The 23,121-nt window shown below is 38.8% G+C and overlaps 1 protein-coding gene and 1 pseudogene across 1 annotated transcript in view; both read left to right on the top strand.

Moving 5' to 3' along the window:
• The window catches only part of ROBO1 (roundabout guidance receptor 1), a 1,287,230-nt gene that overhangs the window by 331,322 nt on the left and 932,787 nt on the right, over positions 1–23,121 (top strand). The gene's annotated exons all lie outside the window — the stretch shown is intronic.
• On the top strand, positions 2,920–7,118 carry LOC133253038 (apoptosis-resistant E3 ubiquitin protein ligase 1-like; annotated as a pseudogene).

The raw sequence follows: 23,121 nt of genomic DNA, 5'->3' as shown, positions 1-23,121 counted from the left end.
ACTAGGCATGTATGTATTCCTGTTTTCATTTTTTAATGTCAGGTTCAGTTCATTTCAGTCGCTCAGTCATGTCCGACTCTTTGCAACCCCATGAACAGCAGCACGCTAGGGCTCCCTGTGCATCACCAACTCCTGGAGTCCACCCAAACCCATGTCCATTGTGTCGGTGATGCCATCCAACCATCTCATCCTCTGTCGTCCCCTTCTCCTCCTGCCCCCAATCTTTCCCAGCATCAGGGTCTCTTCAAATGAGTCAGCTCTCTGCATCAGGTGGCCAAAGTATTGGAGTTTCAGCTTCAGCATCAGTCCTTCCAATGAACACCCAGGACTGATCTCCTGCAGGGTGGACTGGTTGGACCTCCTTGCAGTCCAAGGGACTTGCAAGAGTCTTCTCCAACACCACAGTTCACAAGTATCAATTCTTCAGCACTCAGCTTTCTTTACAGTCCAACTCTCACATCCATACATGACTACTGGAAAAACCATAGCCTTGACTAGACGGACCTTTGTTGACAAAGTAATGTCTCTGCTCTTTAATATGCTGTCTAGGTTGGTCATAACTTTCCTTCCAAGGAGCAAACGTCTTTTAATTTCATGGCTGCAATCACCATCTGCAGTGATTTTGGAGCCCCCAAAAATAAAGTCAGCCACTGTTTCCCCATCTATTTGCCATGAAGTGATGGGACTGGATGCCATGATCTTAGTTTTCTGAATGTCCGGTTATTGAAGTATAATGTATATGCACTATGTGGCTTCCCTGATGGCTCAGAGGGTAAAGTGTCTGCCTACAATGCAGGAGACTGGTTATTGAAGTATAATTTATATACACTAAAGGTCACTCTTTATAGTCATATATTTCCATGAGTTTTAAAAGATAAAGTAATGTGATGATCACCAGAATGAAGACAGAATAGTTCCATTACCACAAAAGGTTTCTTTATGTCCTTTTGTAGTCAATCTCCCTGGTAAACTTAAATCAGATAGATTTCTGTCCCTATACTTTGACCTTTTCTAGAACATCAATAAAATCAAGTTTTATAATGAGTAGCTCTTTCTTTCTTCCTGGATTCTTTCATTGAGTGTAATGCTTTTGAGATTCATTCATGGTGTTACTTGTATCAGTGGTCATTCTTTTAAATTTTTGATGTGTTATTCCATTGTGTGGGTATGCCACAACTTTCTCATCTAGTCATGACTTAAAGGATTATTGTTATTTTTCATGACTGAGGTGGTTATAAATGAAAGTGATATCAGTTTTCACATACAGTCTTTGTATGGGCATATGTTTTCTTTTCTCGGGTAAATAAGAGTGTAACTGCTGGGTTTAGGATGACTAAGTTTAATATCAAATGAAATGGGTAATATGATTTAAACATACTGATTTTAAATTTTGCATTTCCAAGAACAATGTATCAGAGTAAGTACTGCTTAATAATAATAACAATGGCAGCAATTACAGCAATAATGATAGTCTTATTGAGTGCTTATATAGCATCTTCCAGGCAACAGGCAGTATGCTAAGCACTTTATGTATTTTTAATTCATTTCATCCTCACAGAGATACATAAAATGATTATTATTATTATTATTATCTTTATTTTAAATGTGAGAAAATAGAAATCCAAAAAATGTTATATAACTTGTCCAAGTTGTCAGCCTACAAGTAAGTGGTAGAGCTGAGATTCTAACCTAGAAAATCTGGCCATTGGATTGCCTTCCCTAAACACGATGTCCTACTGCCTTTTCACTTACTGGTTAGATAAACACTAGGAATAATAGAGTTCATCACTCTAAAGAAAAATTAAAGAATTCTAAAAATTTAAACCAATATAATATTGTAAAGTTTAAAAATAAAATAAAATTTAAAAAAAAACAGTAATAGAAGAATATAAATTAAAATAGCATTAAAAAATAAAAAAAAATAAAAATTTGTTCTTAAGGCATTTTGTGCAGAACATAAACTGAAAAATTTAGCATCCAAGAACTTGAAAAAAATGTCAGTAGTACATACACACAATAACTGTTCTTATATACAAGTTGCCCGATTTTTCCTGCATGTACACAATCCCTTTGCCAAAGGGAAATTGTTTTTCTTACACTGATGTAAGTTTTAGATTGAATTGTTGTTGTTCAGTCACTCAGTTGTGTCTAACTCTTTGCAACCCCATGGACTGCAGCAAGCCAGGCTTCCCTGTCTTTTACCATCTCCCGGAGTTTGCTCAAACTCATGTCTATTGAGTTGGTGATGCCATCCAACCATCTCGTTAGATTGATTGTAAAGGGTCTACAATGATAATCAAAAAGGAAATTAATTTCAGTCTTTGAGAATAAGAAATGACATTGAAAGACTCCAATGCACAAACAAAATTCTATTTACTGTGAGAAAGAAATAGAACCTGACGTTTTTATCATATAAAAGGAGAAGGACATAATAGAATAATTAAAATAGGCTTTATATTTTTATTTGCAGATTACATTACATAAAAGTCCTCATGACATTTGACAGACACTAAATAGTTTTGAACCTTTATGTTGCTCAGGATTATTAGTTGTTATATTTTTATTAATTATTTTGGAAAAAAATTAAGGTCTATATTTTGACACTGTGTATAGAACCACTTAAAAAGAATCTTTCTCAAGCTTTATTTATGGTTTTTGTGTCCTTTGAAAGTGAAATTGTTAGTTGCTCAGTCATGTCCAACTCTGTGATGCCATCGACTGTAGCCCACTAGGGTCGTTTGTCCATGGAATTCTTCAGGCAAGAATACCGGAGTGGGTTGCCATTCCCTTCTCCAAGGAATCTTCCCAACCCAGGGATCGAACCTGGGTCTCCTGTATTTCAGGCAGATTCTTTACCGTCTGAGCCACCAGGGAAACCCTTCTTGTCATTTAGTTGACTGCAGAGAAAGAGAGAATAAAATGGATCCAACAGACGTGGCTGTTATCACATTTTTGGAGATAGGCCTGATAGAAATAGGTGAAGAAAGGAGAGAAGTAATCGTCATGTTGGTGTCTAAAGGGCCTGGAATTATTCTATTATGTATATTGTTTATGTTAAGTCACAGTATATAAAAAGGCATCACATCTCTCCCACTCTCATGTTTCTATCAGGTGTTGATGCAGTGCTATGTTTTACCCTTACTGATTTTTTAAAACATTCAGAGTGAAGGTTCAGATATGTGCTTATATAATGCACAGTATACCTAGATTGAAATTGCATCAACTGTGGCAGCCATTTACCTCCTCAATTCATTCTGGATACTAAATAAATGTAGCAAAATAGGGGGGCACTCTGCCCAGATTTGTGTAAATATTCCTCAAGTGATTTTCAAATCTCTGTGAAGATTAAAAATTTTCTTTGAGAATGGCTGAAGCCACAGTATGGCACGAGAACAAAATATATACAGTTATCAGGGCAGAGCAGAGTGTATCAACAAGTAACATAGTGCAGAAGCCAGATTTTTATTTCTGATTTTCTCTCCACCCAGACTGAGGCTAGAAACATGATCTCTCAGTCTTCTGGTCTGGCCTGCATCACCCAAGTTTTAGAAACTCTTGAGTGTGTATGAGCACGTGTGTGTGTGTTTGTGTGAGTCCCATGCTGTTTTTATGCTATGCTTTTATGAGTAATGGTCTTTACTGTTTTGGTATATTTCAAGTTTCTTTATGTAGACTTACATAAAAGTTTACATCTTTCTTGGATTTGCTGTGTGTGTGTGTGTCTATTTATTTGGTGCCAACCAGGGAAAATCTGGAGTCTCTAAACAGCTCTGACTTCTCCACCTCTATTTCTGCTACATTGTACTATTGTGGGACAAGTTGAAAAGAATCCAAAGTCTTGAACTATCATGACATTTTCAATATTTCCCCTAGCTTTCATAGATCTAAGATGTTTTATCATTCTGTTCTTAGTGTCATATAAAGCCTACTGTGCTGTGCTTGTGCTGTGCTTGTCATATAAAGGATCCTGTGCTGTGCACGTCCTTGAGAGATAAGCACAACTACAGCCTGTCCATTCATGAGCTTGGTCCTCTGGAAAAAGAGAGTACTGGTGTCTCATTTGAGAAGTCGGTGACGTCCAAATGGCAGACCTTCCGGGTGTTCCTGCGGCTCACCCTGCACTCTCGGGGCTGCTTCCACGCTTACATCTCATACCGAAACCAGCCAATCAACAATGGTGAATTTGACATCATTGTCCTAAGTGAGAACGAGAGGAATAATGTTGAACGCCACGTGTCCACCTCAGGAGTGAGCATTTACTTTGAAGCTTATCTTTATAATGCTGCCAGCTGCACCAGCATGCCATGGCACCTCCCGCCCATGCACACGAGCTCTGCCCAGAGCCGGCCCTCCACAGCTCTGGAGGAGGAAGATGAAGATTCACCCTCTGAGTGTTACACCCCTGAGAGTGAAGAAACTGAAGAATGTGCACTGCTACGTGTCACCAAAGCAATTCTCAGAGAAGGAGTTCTACCTGAAAATCGTTTCCTGGCGCCTTTACACCTTCCAGCTGTGCCCCGGAACCAAATTTTCATACCTCGGCCCTGACCCTGTCCATAAGCTGCTCATCCTTGTGGTGGATGATGGCATTCAGCCTCCTGTGGAGCTCATCTGTAAGGAGAGGAACATCTCAGCGGCCACGTTCATCCGCTCCCTCCATAAGAACACAGGAGGGTCCAAGACCTTTCAGACAAGGTGAATGTTTTCCATCGAGAGCTCCCGCAGGCACATATGAAAAGACCACATTCTAAAGTCACCCTGAAGGTCAGCAGACATGCCTTGTAGGAATCGTCTCTGAAAGTCAGTCGGAATTTCTCCATCTCAGGTTGGAGCAAGAACTTTGAAGTGTTTTTTCCGGATGAAGAAGCTCCAGACTGGGAAGGGCCTCATTGGGAATGGTTTGAATTAATCTGCAAAGCACTGTTTAACACCACCAATCAGCTCTTCACCCGATTCAGTGACACCAACCAGGCACTAGTGCACCCCAACCCTAATTGTCCCACTCATCTGCTCCTAAAGACGTATGAGTTTGCAGGGCGCCTAGTGGGCAAGTGTCTCTATGAGTCCTGCCTTGGTCTAAGCTTGCTTCACCTGTTCTTTCTTGGCCCAAATCATAGTACTACATATGCATTACAAGTACTTTGAAACAGGTGACCCAGAATTCTACAAATCTAAAGTTTGTTTCATCCTCAACAATGACATGAGTAATATGGAGCTGGTCTTTGCAGAAGAGAAATTTAATAAATCAGGTCAATTAGATAAGATCAGAGAAGACTCCCTAAGAGACCCGCTTCAGAAACAGTAGTGAGTAGAATACAGCAAGGAGAAGGAAATGGCAACCCACTCCAGTATTCTTGCCTGGAGAATCCCAGGGACAGAGGAACCTCGTGGGCTACCATCTACAGGGTCGCACAGAGTCGGATACAACTGAGCGACTAAGCACAGCACTGCTGTTGATGCTAAATCACTTCAGTCGTCTCTGACTCTGTGTGATCCCATGGACTGTAACACACCAGGCTCCTTTGTCCCTGGGGATTCTCCAGACAAGAATACTAGAGTGGGCTGCCATGCCCTCCTCCAAGGAAATCTTCCCAACCCGGGGATCGAACCCAGGTCTCCTGTATTGCAGGCAGATTGTTTACTTTCTGAACCACCAGGGAAGCCCAAGAATGCTGGAGTGGGTAGCCTGTTCCTTCTCCAGAGGAACTTGCTGACCCAGCAATCAAACTGGGGTCTCCTGCTTTGCCGGCAGATTCCTTACCAGCTGAGCTACCCGGGAACACCCCATATAAAGGAAACTTGTTTATAAAACAGTTTCGATAGCCTCTTGAATAGACCAGTTGAAATAAACTGTCGTTAAAATTGCTTCCTGTGCTATATAGCAGGTCCCACTAGCTATCTATTTAACACATGGCAGTGTGTATATGCCAATCCCAATCTCCCAATTCATCCCCTCCCCTGCCCCCAATGTGTCCTTATATCTACATCTCTCTTGATGCCCTGCAAGTAGATTCATCTTTACTGTTTTTCTAGATTCCACATATATGTGTTAATGCGTGATATTTACTTTTCTCTCTCTTCTTTATAGCATAGGGAGCTCTGTGGTACTCTGTGGTGCTCTGTGGTGCTCTGTGGTGACCTAGATGGTGGGATGGGCTGGGGGAATGGAGACCCAAGAGGGAAGGGATGTATGCACATATATAGCTGATTCACTTTGCTGTACAGCAGAAAAAACACAATATTGTAAAGAAACTATACTCCAATAAATTTTTTAACAATAGCTTCTGTGTTATCAGGGAAGCATTGTTCATTTGCTAATGAGTTTTTTTTCTAGGACTTTGTTCTCCCTATGTGTCAGCGTAAATGTACATGTTAATAAATGAATAAAATGTGAATGGGTACATAGTCGAAATGGAAGGAAGGAATCATATGTGTTGTTAGCAGATATGCCTTCTGGTTAATTTAGGCTGCTTATTTGTTGCAAGATGAAGAAATTTACCTGAAGATGGTTCCAGTACTCAGAGTGTATTACAAAAGTACATACACATGGCTTCTCAGGAATACTTCTTGGGAAAAGTAGAGATCACATGACGGTCAAGAAGTAGATGAAGTGATTTAAGATTTGATCAAAGGCAGCCTAGCTCTAGAATCCAGACAGTTCGAGGGGTCTCAGGAGCATGTCTCCATCAGCTGGTTTCCTCAACTTCTACTCTCAGTATCATGGTTTGTTCTTTTCTGCCTTTTCTACTTTCTCCTAATATGACCTCTGCTGTCTTTCATAACCTCTCTTTACTTCATTCCTTTCAGTCTTCTTGTGTTCTCTGTATTGTCTCTGTACATTTAATTCATATTTTTTTTAGAAATTTTTATTGAGTTATAATTTACCTACCATATAATTCACTTGCTTTACTTGTACAATTCACTGAATTGGGGTACATTTACAGAGTCATGTAACTTTTTCGCTGTAGGCAGAGGTTCATTGCTGATTTTTTTTCTTTTGGGGGAAGGTGTTTCCTTGGCCATGTGGCATTTGGGGTCTTAGTTCCCCAGTCACGGATTAAATCTTCACCCCCTGCAGTGGAAGCACGGAGTCTTAACAGCTGAACCATCGGGGAAGTCCCTTGATTCATATTCTTAAAAATTAAAAATGAGACTCAATACATCTCCACAGAACAGGTCATTGGCCAGATCTTAGAGGAAGATACATAGCATAAAACATTGCTCCTGAGGCTGCACATTCATCAGAGGCTGTGGTCTTGGAAAGCACCATGATTGGACGTTCTGAATATCTTCACGAAGAGACAAAGGAAAATTCAAATGTAGGCTCCATGAGAGCCACAACTTTCTCTTTTTGCAACACACTTCTTTGTCTCCTTTTTGAAGAATAGTGCCTGGCATGTGAACACTTATATATTTACTGACTGCATGAATAAGAAAATAACTAATGCATCATTTGGATTTGCTTGTGGAATATGCAATAACTTCATAACAGTGTGGAGCAAGGAGATCCAACCAGGTCCAGGTCATGTTCAACATGAACCCGCATCATGTGCTTGTTTAGGTGTGGAGTCAGTGAATAAACTTGTTCATGAGTAAGGGGAGGGAACTCTCAGGAAGGAAATGGCAACCCTCTCCAGTGTTCTTGCCTGGAGAATCCCAGGGACGGGGAAGCCTGGTGGGCTGCCGTCTCTGGGGTCACACAGAGTCAGACACGACTGAAGTGACTTAGCAAGGGGAGGGAACTCTCAGGCTTACTCAGACCATAGAACAGAGTGCCTCAGTCACCTTCTTCCAGGTCATGTACAATACATCTGAATATATCTTCTATAATTTAAAAATATTTAATTTTGTTGTTTAGAGTATGACAGTAATAAGAGAAGAACATTTACCTGGTTCCCATGTAATGTGGGAGTGTATGCTCTCTCTTTCGAACCACATGCAGCTATCTACCAGAAATGTTCCTTTAGAGGCATCTGTAAGATAAGAAAATTTAAGAATAATCTTACTGAAGATATGTCTTAGGCACCATAATTATACAGAAAGAAAACTCTTCTAAATCTCTATACATAGAATGTCCCAGTGAAATTCTAATCAAAAAGGAGGGGAAATCTTGTGGACATAACTTGTGTACGTCAGTAAGGACGGTTAGGAGCATTACAAAAGGAATATTTTCAGTACTTCTCCATCTCACCCACATTCATCCCTGTCTTTTATATGCTTCCCTGCAATTCAACCAATCATAGGTGTCCATGCATATGTATATATGGATCTCCACTGGATATTTCCTGAGACCTACTCCACACCTATAGCATTAGCATTTTGATGAAAAAAACAGAGTAAGCCTCCGGAAATATCCAGTGGAGGTCCGTATGCACATATCCATGGAAACCATGGCTGATTCATGTTGATGTTTGGCAAAAGCCAACACAATATTGTAAAGCAATTATCCTTCAAAATAAATTTAATTATAAAAAATGCTAATGCTAAATCATCCAATACTTTCCTATTGCCTATTTATAATACTTTCCAATATGCCTATTTACAGTCATAAATCAAATGACCGTGTATCATCTCAATTGAGCCCAGAGATTTGATGAGCCAAGTACTCTTAATACATATATAAGTTGAGAAAATGGAGGCTCACCTAGGAGGGATGACCTGCTCACATCTATTTGTCTATAAGTCACATCATCAGGATTTGAATGTAGGCCTTATAACACCCTAAAGCTGTCTTTTGAGATTTCACACTTCCTGAAAGTATGATAACAATTTAACATATCACTACTTCCTATGAATATTTATACTTTAATGTGAAAGTGAAGACTGTCAATGTATAACCCAAAGTTTCCTTAGTAGTAAAAAATAAAATATTTTGACAACTTGAGAGATTTTATTACTAAAGGGGGTTATCTTCCCATTTTCTAAAGGTGAGGTTGACTCAACTCTGATTAATCCTACTTATTCTCAGATTGCCTCAGTCTGCAAATGATGAAAACAGAATGCTGATTTTTTTAAAAAAATAATCTACTTTTATTGATATATAATTTTCAGTGGTGTAGATTGATTTTAAATGTTTCTTTCTATTATGATCTATGAGTTTGTTTCAGGATGTATTAGACACTTGAGTAAAATGGATAATTCTCAAGTTTACACAGGGTACCTTTTTCTCTGCAATAGGAGAAATATGCTAAATAAAGTTGTATTGGCAAACTGACTTGTACCACAAGGATAATATGAATTAAACCCAAAACAGTGTAATAAAAAGAGAAGGAGAAGGAAGAATTCTGGGTGAGTGGAAAGTTTAACAAACACACACACACACATAAACACATTTACACATACACACACAAAGTGAACAGAGAATTCTTAAATCTACTTCTATATTATATCTTCACATACTGATTTTGTTCTGCTTAAAAATGACACAAATAATTTTAAAAATAATTTGGGGATATAGGTATACCTGCTAAACCAAAGCAAGCTATGATTACAACATCCAGTTTGGATTTAAATAGAACCCTCATTTATCATCAGGCCATCCTTAGACACATTGAGAAATCTGTTTTTGCTATTCTGTACTCTCTTCACACAAAGGCACTGGGTCAAACATCTTTAACTAACATGATGATAAATAAATAGTTCTGCTTTCTATGGTAAAAGATTCAATGGCACATTCTGGTAATTTTCCTGAAGATGGTTATGTGGGTATGTACTAGCTCAGTTGTAAGTCCTGTCCAGCTCTTTGTGACCCCGTGGACTGTAGCCCACCAGGCTTCTCCATTTATGGGATTTCTCAGGCAAGAATACGGGAGTGTATGGCCATTTACTCCTCCAGGGGATCTTCCCGACCCAGGGATTGAAACCGATTCTCACGTGTCTCCTGCCCTGGCAGACAGAGTCTTTACCACTGAGCCACCTGGGAAGCCCCTGAATATGATTAAATTGAAGTAATTAGTACATCAGCTGAAGTGCTTAGCAAAGGCTTTGAATTTGAATGTTTGTTAAGCTCCCTTTGTAGAGTTACATAGTAATGTCATTAACATCATTTCCATTTTTTTTTCAGTACTTAATCAATTCAATGCCAGAAACAGTCTAGCTACATTTTTTTACTTTTTATGATATAGGCAAAATTTCTGTTGCTGGTTAAAATGTTTTCAGTGAATCAAATGTGCTATTTTCTTTTCCACCCCCTAAAAATTACTGAGGTAATGGAGGCATGTAGAATAGAATACATTTACTACTAAGATAGTTAATAGAAAGGTATTTTGGATATGCATTCAATTCAGATTTATAATAAAAAGTTTCATTTGTGTAGGAAATCATTTAATTATCAATAAAAGGTCAAAATGCAGTAATTAAAGCCCCTGAAGTTAAAGAATTACAGTTTTCTGTATGTGTGTGTATGGCAAGTTAAGTGAAAGTCTATATACTTCTACTTCAAAAATCAATATTGTCTTTTCTATGCTGGCTTCTTAAAATAAGCTACAAAAGCTAGTGTTAAACTTTTATCTATTGGATTTATTTTCAAAGTGTTTTTACATTTGGAGAAAAAAGTGTCTTACAATATTCTGCAATTTCAGTCATATGCCTTTTTTTAAGTCTGGAAGGATGCATAGATCTTTTTATACAGCTTGAAGCACAAGTTACATGAAAAGTACTGACTTTTCTCCATACAAAGAGGCTTGAACCTTTAGACAGACACCCTATTGGCTTTAATTGTATTGAACAGACACTGAAACTTGAAGTAGCTGAATAGTTGATAGAAATAGATTTATAAAATTTTGTTAAGAGCAGTTAATGATGCATAAAGTGTCACTAAATTTAAGGTTGTAATCATGAAGGCATGAGATGCCAGACCCACCTGAAAACAAAAAACAATAATAATAGTAAAATGCTAAGGAAACAAGCTATAAAAATACTTTGCTGGTGGTGTTTGTTGGTTTGGGTCTTTTTTTAGTAGATTTGTATCATTCATAATTGTATTGTCAAACATTTTCTGTTATGATGTGCTTACGCTAATATATATACTAAAAGTTAAGTCCTGGTTATAAAAAATAAGTTTTCTCTGTTTAAAGATTGAATGAATATATCTCCATGGACAATTTTCCTATCTTCTGAGTCTGTTAACATCTTAGTATGCTTATAAATCTTGGACTCTCTAAGGAATGTATTGTTTTTAAAATTTAATGTTCTCAGAACAGAACAAGACTTCACCTCTTTTACATATATGAGATTGATAAAGCAAAACAGCTCTCCATTCATAAAATCTTCCTTAATGATGATAATAATTTTTCCAGAAGATTGAGCCATGGTATATTCAATGTACTTTACATATCATGATGAAATTCATCTTCAAATTTGTGGCTCAGATGGTAAAGAGTCTGCCTGCAGTGCAAGAGATGCAGGGTTGATCCCTGAGTCAGAAAGATCCCCTGGAGAAGGAAATGGCAACCCACTCCAGTATTCCTGCCTGGAGAATTCCATTAACAGAGGAGCTTGGCAGGCTACAGTCCCCATAGCGTTGCAAAGAGTCAGACACAACTGAGCAACTTCACTTTCCTTTTCCTTTTCTTTTAGATACACATACGTATGTGAAGTCTTCAGCAGAAGTATTATTTTTCCAGTTGTTTGGAATTAAATTGAAGTCCAGAATTTACATCACTTGTTCAAGGTTGCACTGCTAAACAAGTGATGGAGCTGAAATCTGAACTCAAGCCTGACTCTTTCTAAACCCAGTTTTTTACATTAAATCACAATTCTCCTCTATAACCTCAAATAGTAATTTTCAATATAAAATGTTAATATGTGCATAAGAATATAAACGCAAGAAAAAGATCCAGGAACACAAATGGTATATGTTGCACCCAAAAAAAGTACTCAACTAGAGGTTATTTATTAAAGTACAGGAATATGAAGATAAATAAAAAATACAAAGTCCTGCCTTCTATGGCTCACAGTCAATGAAAGAGACATAAGTAAACAAAACTTTCGAAAGAGTCACACTTCATTTCAGCAATAATACATTGACAGTGACTATGGGAACAGAGAAGGTGCCTGAGAACCTTCTAGGGAAAAGGAAGTAGGTCTTCACAGAGGAAGAGAAGGTGGGGTAGGGCCTTATAGTAAAATTAACTGTAAAAGTTTTGAAAGAAACAGCAGGGAAAGGGGATCATAACCAGAGAGAATGGCATGCACAGAAGTGCATGGAAAGGATGGACTGAAATCCAGGGAGAATAGGAGGGAAGGAGTCATGAGAGATGATGGTAGATGGATAGGGAGGGCCTGGAATCTTGTACAGTTCAGTTCAGTTCAGTTCAGTCACTCAGTCATGTCTGACTCTTTCTGACCCCGTGGACTACAGTACACCAGGCTTCTCTGTCCATCATGGGTTCCCAGAGCATGAGCAAACTCACGTCCATTGAGTCAGTGATGCAATCCAGCCAACTCATCCTCTGTTGTCCCTTCTCCTACTGCCTTCAATAATTCCCAGCATCACAGTCTTTTCAAATGGGTCAGTTCTTCATAGCAGGTGCCAAAATATTGGAGCTTCAGCTTCAGTGTCAGTCCTTCCAACGAATATTCAGGACTGATTTCCTTTAGGGTGGACTGGTTGGATCTCCTTGATGTCCAGGGGACTCTCAAGAGTCTTCTCCAATAGCACAGTTCAAAAGAATCAATTATTCAGTGCTCAGCTTTCTTCATAGTCCAACTCTCACATCCATACATGACTACTGGAAAAACCATAGCCTTGACTAGACAGACCTTTGTTGACAAAGTAATGTCTCTGCTTTTGAATATGGTATCTAGGTTGGTCATAACTTTTCTTCCAAGGAGTAAGCATCTTTTAATTTCATGGCTTAAATCCCCATCTGCAGTGATTTTGGAGCCCCCCAAAAATAAAGTCTGACACTGTTTCCACTGCCATTCTTTGGGATTGGAATGAAAAATAATGTTTTCCAGTCTTGTGGCCACTGCTGAGTTTTCCAAATTTGATGGCATATTGGGTGCAGCAGTTTCACAGTATCATCTTTTTGGATTTGAAAGAGCTCAACTGGAATTCCATCACCTCCACTAGCTTTGTTCATAGTGATGCTTCTGAAGGCCCTCTTGACTTCACATTCCAGGATGTCTGGTTCTAGGTGAGTGATCACACCATCATGGTTATCTGGGTCATGAAGATCTTTTTTATATAGTTCTTCTGTGTATTCTTGCCACCTCTTCTTAATATCTCTGCTTCTGTTTAGTCCATACCATTTCTGTCCTTTATTGAACCCATCTTTGCATGAAATGTTCCCTTGGTATCTCTAATTTTCTTGAAGAGATCTCTAGTCTTTGACATTCTATTGTTTTCCTCTATTGCTTTGCACTGGAGAAGGAAATGGCACCCCACTCCAGTATTCTTGCCTGGAGAATCCTGTGGACGGAGGCACGACTGAAGCGACTTAGCATGCATTAGCATTGCTTTGCATTGATCACTGAGGCTTTCTTATCTCTCCTTGCTATTCTTTGGAACTCTGCATTCAAATGGGTATATATTTCCTTTTCTCCTTTGCCTTTCCTTCTCTTTTTTTCACAGCTATTTGTAACTCCTCATCAGACAACCGTTTTGCCTTTTTGTATTTCTTTTTCTTGGGGGTGGTCTTGATCCCTGCCTCCTGTACAATGTCATGAACCTCCACCCACAGTTCTTTAGGCACTCTGTCTATCAGATCTAATCCCTTGAATCTATTCATCACTTCCACTGTATAATCATAAGGGATTTGATTTAGGTCATACTTGAATGGTCTAGTGGTTTTCCCTACTTTCTTCAATTTCAGTCTGAATTTGGCAATAATGGTCTGAGCCACAGTCAGCTCCCAGTCTTGTTTTTGCTGACTGTATAGAGCTTCACCATCTTTGGCTGCAAAGAATATAATCAATTTGATTTCAGTATTGACTATCTGGTGATGTCCATGTGTAGAGCCTTCTCTTGTGTTGTTGGAAGAGTGTGTTTGCTATGACCAGTGTGAGTTTTCTTTGCAAACCTCTGTTAGCCTTTACCCTGCTTCATTCTGTACTCCAAGACCAAATATTCTGTTACTCCATGTATTTCTTGACTTCCTACTTTTGCATTCCAGTCCCCTATAATGAAAAGAACATCTTTTTTGGGTGTTAGTTCTAGAAGGTCTTGTAGGTCTTCATAGAACCCTTCGACTTCAGCTTCTTCAGCATTACTGGTTGGGGCATAGACTTGGATTACTGTGATATTGAATGGTTTGCCTTAGAAACAAACAGAGAACATTCTATCATTTTTTAGATTGCATCCAAGTACTGCATTTCAGAATCTTTTGTTGACTATGAGGGCTACTCCATTTCTTCTAAGGGATTCTTGCCCACAGTAGTAGATATAATATTCATCTGAGTTAAATTCACCCATTCCAGTCCATTTTAGTTCACTGATTCCTAAAATGTTGATGTTCACTCTTGCCATCTCTTGTTTGACTATTTCCAATTTGCCTTGATTAATGGACCTAACATTGCAGGTTCCTATGCAATATTGCTCTTTACAGCATCAGACCTTGCTTCCATCACCAGTCTCATCCACAGCTGGATGTTGTTTTGCTTTGGCTCCATCTCTTCATTCTTTCTGGAGTTATTTCTCTACTGATCTCCAGTAGTATATTGGGCACCTGCCAACCTGGGGAGTTCATCTTTCAGTGTTCTCTCATTTTGCCTTTTCATACTGTTCATGGGGTTCTCAAGGCAAGAATACTGAAGTGATTTGCCATTCCCTTCTCCAGTGGACCACATTTTGTCAGAGCTCTCCACCGTGACATCCATCTTGGGTGGCCCTACATGGCATCGCTCATAGTTTCATTGAGAAGACAAGGCTGTGAATGTTGTACAAAGTCATATTTAAATGCTTAGATTAGTTGAACCAGGATAATTACAATATTGAATTAATTATATATGTGAATTCACTGACCACAGTGGCTGGCACATAGTATCTCTGAATAAATCAGTCACAGAACAGATATAGAAAGGTATGGTGTTTAATAGCTAGCTATACTCTGAATCTGACTTCCCTGATTCCTCAGTGTTAAAGACTCTGCCGGTTACGCAGGAAATGAGGGTCAGGAAGATCACCTGGAAAAGGAAATGGCCACCCACTCCAGTATCTTGCCTGGGAAATGGACCGAGGAGCCTGACAAGTTCCAGTCTAGAAGGTTTCAAGAGAGTCAGACAGAACTTAACAACTAAACAACAAAGCTCTGGACCCCAAAAGTCTGAATCTTGGTTCCTCAGCTCTGTGGCTTTGAGAAATGTATTTAATCCCTTTGAGTCTCAGTTTCCTTTTCTGTAAAAGATAAGTAAGAATTGCAGCAACAATGACAGCAATACTAATATTGTTACTTGTATTTTATTCACATGTATGCTATTCCAGGTAATAGTTTAAGATATTTCATTCACTCATTTAATATTCTCAAGCACTCTACAAGTCAGATAGTACAATTATCCTCATTTTACAAAGTAGAAAGCTGAGACCAAGAAGAGGCTAAATAAGGACACAACTGAGCATGTGTAAGTTTAACCCAAATCTTCCCATGGCAAAACATCCATGGCTGGCAGCTGGTGGAAGCTATCAGATGCAGTGCCTCATTCATTTCCATGTTACTTCTCAGCGTCCAGTAAGATAGATCAGATTCTTTTTATGACAATTTTTGGGGCAGAATGTCAAGAGAACAAAAGCAGATGCTGTCTCATAAAGATGAACCTCAGGAGTCAGACATGAATTTGCTGTATTTCACTGGTAAAAATAAGTGAACAGTCTAATCCAGATTCAAGTGGTACTGAAACAAACTAAGCCTCTCCATGGGAGGATTGCCAAAAGATGCAAACAGATGAGCTTTTATGGTGGCAGGAACTATTGCATCACCTTTGCCAACACTACCACAGTCCTTTCAGGAGCACACTTTATCTTCATAAATGGCCTCTGTATTCACAGGTCTTTGCAAAACATTGATGAAGTTCATGTATCACAAAAGCCTCAATTGCTACTGGAAAAATAAATATGGTATGCTGCTGCTGCTAAGTCGCTTCAGTAGTGTCCAACTCTGTGCGGCCCCATCGATGGCAGTACACCAGGCTCCCCGTCCCTGGGATTCTCCAGGCAAGAACACTGGAGTGGGTTGCCATTTCCTTCTCCAATGCATGAAAGTGAAAAGTGAAAGTGAAGTCGCTCAGTCGTTCCCGACCTTTAGCGACCTCATGGACTGCAGCCTACCAGGCTCTTCCGTCCATGGGATTTTCCAGGCAAGAGTATTGGAGTGGGTTGCCATTGCCTTCTCGAATATGGCATGCTAGACCTAATATTAATTGGTAAGATGAATTATAGAGAAGCTTGATTAAAATGGGTTGAAGGTTCTCTGATTTTCTCTCATTTAACTAGAAAGTTATATTGAAAAACACATTCTTTATTCATGAATGTTGACTACTCAGTATTCCTTTGTATATAAACCTTTCACTTTCTTCTGTTGATAATAAAATAATGTTGTTGTCATTACTCTAATATTATAGAATTTCGTGAATTCTTAACCATCTACTTAGGAAAATAACAATACTTTTTGGATAGGTTAGATAATACCTGATGTCATGAAAAATAATGTTTTGCTTTTAACATAAGTATTCATCTTTAATTTCTGGCACAATGCTCTATTTTTCTGTCAATGCTCTCATTTTTTTAAACTTTTTTAATGGCTTATTAGAAGGCTAGTTATACATTTCATAGATAAGAGCTGAAAGTACTGGAAACGCTGGATTTCTTATGGATAGTCTTGGCCCTCAATATGATTTCATTTTGAGAAGATATTAATGCTAGAGTCATAAGGCTAGCTGTCAGAAAGTTAGTTTTCTGGAAACTGCTCTATATAAGAAAGTTTTTATTCAATGATTTTCAAGCCCAAATATCAGGTGTGCTTTGCCTGTGACATCAGTCAGTTTAGTTGCTCAGTCATGTCCGACTCTTTGCAACTGCAGCATGCCAGGCTTCCCTGTCCTTCACCAATTCCTGGAGCTTGCTCAGACTCATGTCGAGCTGGTGATGCCATCCAACCATCTCATCCTCTGTCATTCCCTTCTCCTCCTGCCTTCAATCTTTCCCAGCATCATGGTCTTTTCCAATGAGTCAGTTCTTCACATCAGGTGGCCAAAGTATTGGAACTTTAGCTTCAGCATCTGTCCTTCCAATGAATATTCAGAGTTGATTTTCTTTAGGATTGACTGATTTGATCTCCTTACTGTTCAGGTGACTCTCAAGAGTCTTCTCCAACACCACAGTTCAAAAGCATCAGTTCTTTGGTGCTCAGCTTTCTTTGTAGTCCAACTCTCACATCCATACATGACTACTGGAAAAACTAGCTTTGACTAGATGGAGCTTTGTCAACCAAGTACTGTCTCTCCTTTTGAATATGTTGTCTAGATTGGTCATAACTTTTCTTCCAAGGAGCAAGCATCTTTTAATTTCATGGTTGCAGTCACCATCTGCAGTGATTTTGGAGCCCCCCAAAATAAACTCTCTCACCATTTCCATTCTTTCCCCATCTATTTGCCATGACCATGACATGCTTATGGGTTATGAGCCTTCCATACATCAGAGACCAACAGTCTCCTTTTCTGATGCATTTTCCAAGAGAGAAGATGAACATCAATTCTCTATCAACAATTTCCTGATTAACTGGCCTAAACCCTCTTGTAGCCTTACACTTGGAGTAGATTAGCACACAGACCTAGAATTCAAAAACCATCTTGATCTTGAAAAACCCTTGGAAAGGGACAAGCCCTTTTCACTTTAACTAAACTTCTACCTCCACGGACGGCACCCAGGAGGTATGGGAATGGAGCTTACCAGCTGTAAGCTAAGCAGTTGACATTTAATTTCCTGTCATGTTCAAGTTGTAGTTTTTCTTGTATGTAGACACAGTCTTTAGAATCCACTTGAAAAAGTGACTTGTCACCCTTTAGAGGGTGGAACTGATGACACCCAGGAAGGGGAAACCTGCAATATTCTAGGCAAGTGATGCCTGCATGGAAGAGTTTCTGATTAAACACTTGACAAAGGATCATCTTGTTTGTTTAATTAAACAAGAAGGATCTACCCATTTGCTGAGACTATATCCCTCTTTTCATGATTGCGGTGGTCCTCTTCCTCATACTGCCTTGCTCAGGACTTTTAAGATTTCCTCCTTGTTCTCCAACTGAACTTCCTGCTCCTCAGGAAAAGACACTACCTGTCTTCACTGCAGCTTTCCCACAAAATCAGTCTGTTCCAGCCACAGAAGGCCCTCTTGATACAGCTTTACAGATGCATATCCAAGTCTCTTCTCTCATCTTTTTTACTCATGTGTTGAAGATCCTAACCTTTGTCATCATTTGTACTTGACCAGTATTTTCAGTCATGTCCGACTCTATGTGACTCCATGCACTGTAGCCTGCCAGGCCCCTCTCTCCATTGAGTTCTCCAGGCAAGAATACTGGAGTGTGTAGCCATTCTCTTCTCCAGAGTATTTCTCGACCCAGGGATCAAATCCAGGTCTCCTGCATTGCAGGAAGACTCTTTATTGCCTGACCCATATTTAATTTTAGTCCTGCCTAAATCAAAACTTCTTCCATACATTTCCTCGATACAAAATCATTTCCCAAACTCTGTTAGCATTAAATGTTTATTTCTTAAGAACCTGATATAGTTAATTTTTTTTAAGTTTTCTAAGTTTGCTTGGTGTCTGATCAGCTATGAGTTTATGAACATGGTTAAGTTTAATACCTGTTTGGTACCCAGAACAGTGTCTCTCTCTATTCAATTATCTAGCCACTTATCTACGTGTGAATGTATCAATCACACTCCTATAGTTACTAAAAGAATTTCAGGGCTGCTAGTAGCCTGTTTTGTATACCTATGTCCTTGAAAATTGGTGTTGTTATTTGCAAAAAGTGGTTCTCTTTCTTTACTTGTTAATTTATTCATCCAATTAAATAATTATTACAACTTTGTATAAATATCTGTTCTAGTTATTGGTGGAATGAGTGAAATGCTACCACGGCTGAGTTTTTTTTATTAATCATGGCATTAGGGACACAATAAAAGCATTTTTATATAATTATTTTCAGCCCACATGTATCCTTATAGATTTAGTATGCTGAACCCAATTCAGATGATATGAGTAATTATGTTTGAGCTTTACATTCTCACTGATCTTGAATGACCTATAATACTATTGATTATTATAACATGGCACCAAAAAACAAACAATGAGCAGAATGCTTTTAAGAAATGAAGAGCCCTTTTATGTAAGTCATAAAAATAAATTCATATATCTTTAAAAATCAGGTACCAGGGACTTTCCTGGAGTGTGTAACGGTTTCTTTCCTGTAGTGGTTCAGTGGCTGGGACTCCGCAATCCCAATATGGGGGACCTGGGATCGATTGATGGTCAGGGAGCTGGGCCCCAGATGCCACAACTAAGACTGGGCATAGCCAAATACATATTTTTTTAACAATTTTTTTTAACAAAAGCAGTTACCGGGGATGGACTTAGGGCTTTCTGGAGAAAATAAAAAAGATAAGAACACAGGACACCATCACTCACAGTTTTTGTTCCACCATGTTGATGTTCTTCTGAGGCAAATATACCAATGAATTACTTACATGAAGTGTTTATTGAGGGCATGCAATGTGTTAGATGCTGTCCTGGGGTCTCATAGCCAGATATTTCTTAGAAGTACGGCATTTTATCAAGCTTCTAGAAAAAGATACTTGACTGGTGGTTACCAAGGGTGGTGGGGGTGGGGGACATGTTGTTCAAAGAGTACAAATGCCCAGTTACAAGACGAATAAGGTATAGGTATCTAATGTACAACACAGTGATTATAGTTACTATCTTATAAACATACTTGGAAGTTGCTAAGAAAATAAATGTTACATGCTGTCATAAAAAAATGAAATGGTAATTATTTGATTTGTTGTAGGTGTTAGTTAATTCAACAGTAATCATTTTGCAGCATATAAGTGTATCAAATCAACATGTAGGCATTAAACTTATATAATGTGATATGTCAGTTGTATCTCAGAAAAGCTGGGGAAGGCCTGGCATGCTGCAATCCTTGGGGTCGCAAAGAGTCAGACACAACTGAGAGACTGAACTGAACTGAAAGCTGGGGAAATTTTTTCTAAAAATGTAATACAGCATTTTATGGAAGACACTGATGACACTTTTATGATAATTTGATTATAAAATGAATCCTGAAACCAGGCTGGTAATCTAAATATGCAAGGTCCTCTAACTGGAGTGAGAAATTAGGGACTTTGGGAACTATGTGAACTGGGGTGTATGCGCCTGACCTAAACACGTGCAAATGCAAATGTTCAAAACCATTTTGTTGATCAAATAGATCAAGCAAAAGGAATTTGTGGCACCGATTAGAAAAGAGTTCGCCAAGTTGATGTCCCTTGAATTAATGTATTTTCACCTGACCCACCCACCTCACTCATGTACACGAAATTAAATAGTGATGTGATTATTTGACATTGTGATTGCAGCCATGGCCTTTACCATGGCCTTTTAATGTGGGAATCAAAACCATGGCTTTGGAAGTAATTGTGATGGAAAGAAATGAGAGGACTGTTCTCACCCAGGCTATAGTACTTATCTCCTGATGCGTAGAAGTTACACTTGAAGATCAGCATCTTAAAACGATAAACATCTGTTGTCATATGTGGGTTCTGAAAGTCAGGAATCTAGAACAGCTTAGCTGGTGGTACTGGCACAGGGCCTCATGAAGGTGCAGTCAAGTTGTTAGCCAGGCTATAGTGGGCACAGTCCATCAGCTCACTGGCTTGGGGGTTGGCAGACCTCAGTTGCTTGCTGATTAATAACCTCAGTTCCTTGTCTGTAAGCCTCTGCATAAGCTGCCTAAGTTTCTGTACAATGTGACAGCTGGATTACTAGACTGAAGATCGAAAGGAGAGAGAAGTAGCAGGGAAAGGAAATCTCAGTGTCTTTCACAACATAGCCCGAGTCACACCATAACTTTCACTTTATTTTCAGTGGCTTCTCTGTCCCTACTCAGGACTGGACATTCGTGTCCTCTCCTTGAAGGAAGGAATATTAAAGAATTTCTGGAAATATTTTAAAGCCACCCCAGAAACCCTGCCATTTTCTAATCTAGATCCTGTGTGTTGGAAAAGAATTTTGACCTCTCAAACTTCAGGTGTTTTTGCTTTTACTTGTTTATTGAGCATTTTTTTTTAACTGAAAATGCATGAACCATCAGCCTATTGCCACAAAACTGGTTTAGGGATTATGGGAGGTCATGTTTATACAAACAATTTGCAAACTGTCATAGGAATAAGTTGTATCTTTTACTAGCATCTGCAGTTGTAGTTGGTTTATTTTCCTCTGGAAAAGTGCATGTGTGCTAAGTCACTTCAGTCGTGTCCGACTCTTTGCAACCCTACGGACTGTAGCTGCCAGGTTCCTCTGTCCATGGTATTCTCCAGGCAAGAATACTGGAGTGGGCTGCCATGCCCTCTTCCAGGCGATCTTCTGGACCCTGTGTCTCTTACGTCTCCTGCACTGGCAGGCGGGTTCTTTACCACTAGTGCCGCTTGGGAACCCCTTAGACAAGTCCATTCTCCTTTAAAAGATGGTATGAAGAAAGACATCACACGTTATTGTTGACTTATATAGTTCAATAAGTAGACACTAATATTTCACAGGCTTGGGTGACACTGTATAGCTGACACTTCAGGTGCATATTTCTCAAACAAAAAGCAACAACTTTTATCAGTTTTATTTCTTTCAAATCTATCCACCTGTCCATCTCTACTCCAGAACCCTAGGCCATTGTCATTTCTTGCCTGAACTGTTGCAATAACCTTTAAGTGGCTTTCCAGTTATAACTCTTACCTTTCTAAATCCATTTGCCACAGCATAGCCATTATTCTTTATTTAATTTAAATATTCCTTATATAAGAATAATGCCTTTTATATATTGTGGACAGATATGCCAGTTCTCACTGGATTAAAGGCTTTATTTTTTAAATTTGTATTATTTTTCACCACATTCAAGTTTCTACATCCTTTCCCTATCTGATTAGAAATGATAGTGACATTTTGGATAGCTATTTCACAAAGAAAAGAGCTTGATGTTCAAAAGACTGCAGATCATCCTATTTTAAAAAAAAAATCTTCTTGGATAGTTCTACCTCAAAATATCCATTCCAGAAACTCAGCAACCACCTTGGAATGCTTTTCCCCTCATCCTCTGTATACAATTCATTAGCCAGTCTGTTTGTTCTGCTTCCAGGATATATTTCTAATATATTCATTTCTATTTTTTTCTTTACTTCTATGTTGCTAGTATAAATTTTTCACAAAAATAATTATATGGTCTTGTAACTGTTCTTTCCACTTCCATTTTGATGCCCTCTATCTTTTTCTCTCTATTGAAAGAAAGAAGTATAACCTTTTAAAGCAAAGATCTATTCCTTCTTAAAACTCTAGAATACAGTTCAGAATCCTTAACAGAGGTTTCAAACCAAGAAGTCTAAACCAAAGAGGTCTCTAACTATTTCTTTAGTTTTTCTTTCATCCTAACATAGACCAAGACCTTTTAAGCTTGAGAAAAGTGTGCATACGATTTCTGTTCAGCCAATCCTATTTTTGGATCAGCTGGTTGGATGGCATCACCAATTCAATGGACATGAGTTTGAACAAGCTTGGGGAGTTGGCAAAGGACAGGGAAGCCTGGTGTGTTAACAGTCTATGGGGTCTCAAAGAGTCGGACACGACTGAGTGACTGAACTGATCCTATTTTCTGCATTTTCCGCTTTTGCCTTGTATGTACTTTTCCTTTTTTGCCTTGTATGTACTTATTCATCCTATCTCTGCTTACACATGACTTCCTCAAAGAACCTTTATGTCCCCTACTATAATCTATTTATAAAACCTTCCGTTTCACTTCACTGTAGATGCAATTTTAAAGTATGTGTCTGATGGTAGGATTTTGTTATATGGTGTCTATTTCCACTCACGAGAACATCAGCTCCATGAGGGCAACAACTACATCATTTGATTCATTGCAACT

Source organism: Bos javanicus, chromosome 1 (assembly GCF_032452875.1).
Source record: "Bos javanicus breed banteng chromosome 1, ARS-OSU_banteng_1.0, whole genome shotgun sequence".
Classification (NCBI taxonomy): domain Eukaryota; kingdom Metazoa; phylum Chordata; class Mammalia; order Artiodactyla; family Bovidae; genus Bos; species Bos javanicus.
Note: the sequence above shows the minus strand (reverse complement) of the source record. Positions and strands in the feature narration are given on the sequence as shown.